The sequence below is a fragment of the Atractosteus spatula genome (genome assembly GCF_055471065.1).
Source record: "Atractosteus spatula isolate fAtrSpa1 chromosome 10 unlocalized genomic scaffold, fAtrSpa1.hap1 SUPER_10_unloc_7, whole genome shotgun sequence".
NCBI lineage: Eukaryota > Metazoa > Chordata > Actinopteri > Semionotiformes > Lepisosteidae > Atractosteus > Atractosteus spatula.
In genome coordinates, this window is record NW_028296627.1 from 415194 (window position 1) to 423045 (window position 7852).

General features: G+C 45.8%; 1 non-coding gene across 1 annotated transcript; it reads left to right on the forward strand.

Moving 5' to 3' along the window:
* Positions 1 to 7425: 7425 nt before the first annotated feature.
* Positions 7426 to 7518, forward strand: trnar-ucu (transfer RNA arginine (anticodon UCU)). The gene is made up of 2 exons: positions 7426 to 7462; positions 7483 to 7518. It is a non-coding gene; the product is annotated as a tRNA-Arg (tRNA).
* Positions 7519 to 7852: the final 334 nt, after the last annotated feature.

The window sequence follows — 7852 nt, forward strand, 5'->3', positions numbered from 1 at the left end:
AGGCTTAGGGTGCTTGACCTGAGTCCACAATTTTCCACGCTGGCAGTCCACCAGAGGCTCCAGCCTGTCAAGCAGGTCTTGGCCAATGAGTAGTGGCTCTGTTTTAAACCTAGAGATATAAACAGGATGCCCCACGTTCATTGGCCCGAACCTAAGTGCCACCCACACTCGGTGTGTGATCCTGGCATGATCCTGGGTATAGCTGGAAATATCTATCTTACACGGTTCTACCTTAAGTCTGATGCCTTTTCCTTTCGCTACTCGTTTGAGTTCGCTGAGTAGATCGGCTGACATCAAACTAATTTCAGCCCCAGTGTCAATCAGTGCTTATCTATCTAAGACGTTTTCAAGAGAAACCTTGATATAAATACGCCTTGCTTTGCCTTTCTGGCTGAGATTCCCTAAGAATTGTTGGAAGCCTGCCTTTTCTTTGACTTCAGGGGCGGGGTCAGCGCCCAACTCAGAGTCACAGCCTTCTTCCAGGCAGGAACCCTCCCACCCAATCAGATAGACTGAGGGAGGGGCTTGGGACGGATCCCCGCCTCCTCCAGTGGGAAGGGGCGTGGCCCCCCTCCGCTCATTCACGCTTCCGGCATTCGGTATGGAAGGTTTACCCTGTCCTGATCTCTCAAGCAGGGCTTATTCAAGCCTGGCCAGGCGGGCTGCAGTCGATTCCCTTCGTCCAGCCTTATGATAGGCTCTGCCTGACCCCTTGCCTTCCCCGTAGCGCTCACGGCGGCTCTGACGCTTACTGCGGTCCTGCCTGCCTATTTTGCGCCAGGGCTTAGCGGGCTCAGGAACCTCAGCTCCCTCGGGTTGAGGCGAGTCGTCAACCCTGCTGGCTTTAGTGGCGAACACGGCCGTTTTAGCAGGTTTTCGCTCTGAGGAAGCAGAGACTTCAGCTCCCCAGGCCTTTTGAGCCAACCTTCTAATGTCTGCCATTTTCATCGCTTTTGCATCAGTGTGCATCACAATCATTTTCCTGACTGAGGGATGCAGATTAGCAATGAATAAACCTTTGAAATTCACGTTCTCTTTGCAACACTCTTCATTCCGCCCTGCAAGATAAGTGCACCTAAGCCTCTCATAATAGTCGCGAGGGACTTCAGCTTTTTCGTGCTTAATATGGTGCGCAGCGGCCACGGCAGCTATGGGATCGATAAAAGCCGAAAATTCTCCGATCATTGCCTGACACAGCTCCTCAAAGCTATTACAGACCTCCGGTCCTTGTCTAGACATCCACTTGTGGACTGCTCGGCTGGTAGTTTTCCTTACTAACATAGCCTTTTCCTGTTCGGACGCTTCGGGCATAAACTGCAAAGTATATCTCAGCTCATCGATGTAGGTTTCCACATTATTCCCTGACACTGACGGGTCAAACCTTTCTACATCTTTGGCTAACTGCCTCAGGGAGTGGAGGTTAATTTTTCGGTTTCTCCGCGGGCAGGGAGACGGCCGTGATCAGGAGCAGGGTGTCTATGCCTGAATTGAATCGCCCTTGCGTCTCACGCAGGACTTGGCGATCTCCCCCATGCCGATCCGACCACAGACCCTGGCCGGGAGAAACCTCCTCCCGGCGCGCTGGGTGAGCGCTCCGGGCTGCTAGGTGGGCTGGGATGCAAGTGGGATCTAGCCTGTTTTGCTTCCAGTACGGCAGCATCTAACTCCTTTTGCCTTTCCTGGCTGAGCTCATTTAAACTCAATTTCTTTTTCTTTTTCTTTCAAGCTCGCTTCCAGGTCTCTCCTAGCTACCTCAGCCGCAGTTTCTCTAGCAGACAGGTCATCTAATTTACCTAAAACTTCCCTGAGTCTGTCTTCACTTTCCTCATTTTTCACTCTCTTTTCTCGGATTATATCCAACAACTCAACTCGCTCCGCCTTATATCTTTCTAGCTTTCCCTGAAGCTTTTGAAACTTTGTCAGCTCGGGCAAAGACAGTTCCAGCTGTTTAGCTAGATTTAAGGCGAAACTCGATAGGACCTGAACTGCGTTCACAGACCCTCCCGTGTTAAGCTGGTTCGCTACCTTAGTTACTAGATTTATTTGCAGCTTCTCAATATCATCAAAGTTCAACTTTTCGATACCGCTCCAGTAACCAGGATTGTCGTCGCTAGAAATAGTACTTATAAGCGACTCCACTTCAGACATTTTAGCAGCCATTGTCATTACGTCAGAGAAACTTTAAGAGTATTACTTTTTTTCCTTTTACCAAAATACAGTATGGAATCTAAACACCCGAGCAGATGGATTTCCAATCAGCACACGTTACACTAACCGCTAGAAAACAGGGGGATTTCTTTACGCAGTTATCAGCACACCCGGTATTCGTGTATAGAAGCCACGGTGCTGTGCTGAACTTGAACTCACAGCGACATCAGTTATTCTGTGCGATTGATTCTCATTTCATTCTAAACTAGCCCGCACAGGGACGCCATTAAATGTAGTGGTTTGATGGTTTTACGGAGACAATTATTAATTGTAACAGTAATCACGAGGTTGTTCGTTGTAGCTTTTAGAAAATCAATCGTCAGAACAACTAACAACGCACACACACGGGTTCAATACACGAGATACATTTATTAATATCAATTGTGCACCAAAGATATACTAGTCTGCCTGGATACGAGAGGCAGACCTTACTGTGAGGGTTATCAATATACAAGGTATATAATCTCAAAGAGATGCAAACACAAAGAGATACACAACAGAGAATATATGTCAATATATATCGTTCGGTTACCAAATCGCTAATCAGTGTTATTACCCACTGTTACTCTAAACTCGGAAGTAAATACATTACTCATAAATTAAATTGATAACAACTTGTGTTGAGGTACAATTGAATTCTCGAGACGCAATGTAGAACATGGGGTTTACTTATCCACTGTGTATGGATTTGGAATTTCCCGGCACGAACACCAAACCAGCTGACAGGCTCTGTTGCAGCGTTTGTCCAATGGGCGTTGTGTCAGCGTCCTCTGGCTACCGGCCAACCAGTCGAGGTGCAGCTTGGAGTAGGACGGGCGGAGGAATCTGACTGCGGCGCGCAGGGCAGTCGTTGCTCCGAGGGGATCTACCAGCAGTCCGGCTGGCTAGTAGAAAGTCTCTATGCACAGAGTGTGACCGCGAGTCCTCACAAGTCACTCTTTTGCCTGGTAAGAAGCTGGTTCGTTCCCCGGTCCAGCGCTGCTTCTGAATAAGCTATTCAGGTTGTCGATGAGGGTCCAACTGTAGGCTGCCGTTGATCCAGCGGAGCATTCACGTTGGTAGAATTCTGAGTACGTACGGGATCCTCGGCCTCGCGCTTAGAACAAAGTCCAAGTCCTTTTGCAGACAACAGCAGTTGTCACGTGATTGTCTCTGAGGATGCGTGAAAATGGCCAAGGAGAGCCCCGATCTGAGCTTGCTCTCCCTTTTTGACCAAGACCCAGATGTGTGCTGATTGGTTGAGAGTTTGGCGGGCATTGGAGACCCACGTGGTATTACCACGCCCTGCCAGTCCCTGATTGGTTGGTCAAGATGAGATATAAGTCACTTACTCTTGACACTTAGGAATGCAGTCCAGATGTCCATTCGGCACTCCCTAGACTGATAGGCGCCAATAGATGACCATTGATCATGATAGCCAGGCTTAGCTAAGTGTGTCCCCGTCTGGGAGCTTGTTCCTTATCAAAAGAAAACATCTTAAATCAGCCTGCATGAATACTTTCTCTGTGGCTGCACCACAGAGATGGAGGGTGAGATGGGGCCTCCTTTAGGACAGCATACCAACGCTTAATTCTGTCTTATTAACAAGTATTGCCGCTACATATCCCCCCTTTTTGAAGGTCACGAGGTCCTGAGGCGTTGTTGCCTTCAAAACAAAAGCAGAGTTAAGTGATGTCTGTCGTACCACGGTGGATTCTACCACCCAATATTCACATTACCTCTCAAGAATTTGTACAGGAAATAGTGTTGGAAAGAACATTGCGTATACCTGCTCTAAATTATTGCAGATCTGATGTTTTCAGATCAGAAAAGGAAGCCTGGGGTTTCTACAGTGTGTATTCCAAAATACAGCATGTTTTGCACAGAACCTGTGGTAACACCATCCCACTGATTACGCAGGCAAATTTTTTTGCCCTGCTAGATTGGATCGCCCAGTGTGGTTCGCATGGCTTTAGACACAGGGAGCGGAAGGGGGTTATGAATGCTTTTTCAGATGCCGCAAAGTTTCTCAGCAATGTTGGGGTGGTGGTTACGTGTACCGAACTAATTTTCCGCACCAACATTTAATTGTTGAATGCAAACAGGAGCCGGTAACGCATGTATGCTGCGTTGTTTCAGTGTTTGAAAACCCCCTGTTGAAATAAAGCGGTTCACATTTCACATACTTGCAAACTGGAGTCTGTAACTTGTGTAAAAAGTGCTGCTGCTCTGTTTCTGTGTTTGAAAACCCCCTGTTGAAATAAAGCGGTTCACATTTCACATGGTGTTTGTCCGTGAGACTTTACGCAGTCAGTGTTTGTGTGTGTGCTTACACCCCTGCTGCTTTTGAGAGACGGCTTGTGCAGCGTATAAGCAGTCTGGCCGGACAACCACTCGACCACCCGGCCGCGGCTGGTGCCGCTCACACCCCGGGATCTCGCGGCCCGCACCAGAATCCCCGCGCCGCCGTAACTACCCGATTTCCTAGGGTTATAATAGAGCGCACTCAACCCCGCGGCAGACATGGTCCCCTTCCAAACCAATACACACTTTCACACACCTAAAGCGAGGGATGCGCCGCCTTGGGGTTTTGGGACCCTGAGGCTCCGGACCGACCGGCCGGGGGGAGGCGGGAGTTCCGACCCACACCATTGGCTCCTGAGGGGGCGGGACATGCACAAATAACAACACGCCATTGGCTGACAAGGGGGCGGGACATTAACCACCGCGGACGACCATTGGCTGGAAAAGGGGGCGTGGTACCTGTCAAAAGTTTGAAGAAAGGTGTCGCTTTATACTACTCATGCTGATCGTCTTATAAATGCAAAAGAAACTTTTAAAGCTGATAAAGTCATTTGCATGTGGCTACAACATCCCTGGAAAAGAGATTTTATCAGTTGCACATAATCGGTATTTTTTACTTTTTTTTCAGCACTGGAAATATATTTTTTTAAGTTTTCTTAAGAAGATCTCATGAAGTATTGCCAGGACCTACCTTTAGCACTCAATAGCGATATTAATGGAGTAGAAATGTAAGATAAATTGATGATCTGAGCTAAAATAGTTCTTATGCGCCTCCTGTAACAGTGTTCGTATTCATAGCAAGTAATATTCTTTTTCAACCCCAAACGTTGCTATTGCATTAAGCTTTGTGCGACCATTAGAGGTTTTGGTAGCTTCCGGAGAGCGCACTTTTCCAAACTGAAACCTATAAGAACATTATTCAAGGTACACCATGTCCCAGAATCGTTCATCGGGACTAGGATTAATATCAATGGAAAGTACTTCAAGATTTAACTGAAATATTAAAAGAATAGGAAAGCATTTAAAATAGAAAAAATCAGTTCAGATGATATTTAATTTTTGAGAAATGGGCACATACTGTACATCAGCTCAGTGAGCAGTGTGAGGTGCTCTCCTGGAGATGATGTTAAATTAGTTAAAATCATGTGATAGTTGAAAAAGCTTAATACTTAGTGAAACAGCCAGCACAAATGGTTGCGTTTGTGATTATGTCACTTCTCTACTATAGCAGCGTCGATAAAAGACCCTCTGAAAGCAGTAAAGCACTGCACAACTGAATTCATTGCTATTTCGAGAAATCCACAAACCCGTGTTTTTCATGTGCTTTAAAAGACAGCCATACTCACCGACAAAATAACGACACTGCAGCTGATTTTTTCCGAAGCACAGTTGACCTTTCTGAGCCAAATGATGAAGCTCACCCAGTGAATACTATAGCAGAAGGTGGAGGAAAGTGCAACTTTGTAACTACTGCAACCACAGGAACAACTGCAAGAAGCAGAATCAATTTCCCATCGAATGGTGGAGTTGTCTGAGGTACGAGATGTGAACGTGTGCAGAGAATCCCACAATCTCTTCAAAACTTGGACAAAGTATTTCTGATGGAGCGCTGTGCGCAAAGATTGAATAAGCTTTGCTCCTGCCGATGATTCTGCGTGAAAAAGCACAACATTCAAGTTTCACAGACAAATGCACCATGCCTACAGAACCAATTTTAAAAACAATTGCGGCACACTACGATTCACACTGACTCAAAAGTGATCACGGCAGATGTTGTTTCCTGCATAATGCTGAAGGGACCAAAGAGCATTGCTGTTGGGAACACAAAATGAGACTTTTTTATGCCTTGATGTTAAGCTGACAAAGACTATCTTGAAACACCTAGTTCAGTCTCTCGACAGATTGTCAAGCAAAGCTTTTACCCATTGAAGTCGCAATAGAAGGAAGGTCTTAACCCACCAACACTTAGCAGCGGCAAGATTCAAACCTAACCCAGCGAAGAAAATGGAGCACAAACCCAGCACTTAGACCACCCAGCCACACTCCCAACACCTTACTCTTTTGGAGAACGTCGGGTGGGTTCAGCTCTTGTTGTGCAACGTGTGGAAATGACTGCATCTTCGTTTTCCGAGATGTTTCCTATCACATCTTTGTCAGCTCTGAATATAGTGCTTCTTTGGAGCAGGCTTCAGACCCTTTATTTTATTTATAAAGGAGGGCGCATTCAGGAACATGTAATTCCTGTTTTAGAAATGCTTTGGGCGGTGTGTTTTATATAATGCACAAACAGTATTCTGATTGTATACTGTAGACCTGTGTAGCAATCATACTGGACGTGACTGGGATTCTGAAATGTTTCTTGAAAAGGTATTCAGGGCTGCTTGAATCTATAATAAAAAAGTGACCCGAAACTTCCAACCTTCCAATCACTGATGTCGCTCTCCCTAAACCTGTACGTGATATTTTGCTGATGTGCAATGAGCCTTTACTCCTGTATTAAAAACGACCTCTGTTGTTGGGCGGAGTTGAAGGAGAACTAACTGCACAGAAAAAGTACGTAACGATAAAATATTTCTGCGCGTGAAACACATCAATCGTTCAGCATTTCTAAAATGTTTAATTGAATTGACAAAGAAATCCTCTCCTTAAAGTTCGAAAAGGATTATCTGTTGAGCCAGCAGGCGTAACACTGCAGTTGCCCGTTTCTCACAGGTGTTTGAAGTTGTGGATAACATTTAGCAGGTTTGGCACCGTGGCTTAGCTGGTTAAGACGCCTCACTAAAAACCAGGAGACCCTGGGTGCGAATCCCAGCGGTATCTATTCGTAGACAACAGGCCACTCATTGTCAATATTTATGGAGCTTAATTTAAAGACAACGGGATAAGCATGAGTTACAGCTTTCTGTAGCTGTTTTATAGAGTTACATGTTGGTTGGCTCTGTGGCGCAATGGAGAGTGCATTGGACTTCTAGACCTTGATAGAATGAAGTCATTCAAAGGTTGTGGGTTCGAGTCCCACCAGAGTCATGTAACATTTTGATTCAACCTTTCAAAATCCTCTAGGGATTAGTGTTGATCAAGTCAAATAAAGGACTTCTTAAGAGTCCACAGTTGAAAATGAAACAGCAGCCACAAGAAACAAACACTGCAATCGCATGATAAACGCCATTTCTCATCCTTTCTCTTAGTGTCGGAGCTACTATTATATGCAAAGGAGGCAACGTGACAATGAAATCTTAAAGAAAGTCTTCATGAAGGTGTGCGTCGGCAAGCTCTCCACTGGCAATTGACTGGGCTTGTGAAGAAATCAATCTCATTCAACAACCATACAAATTGCACAGCTTAAGGCACATGAAGTGAA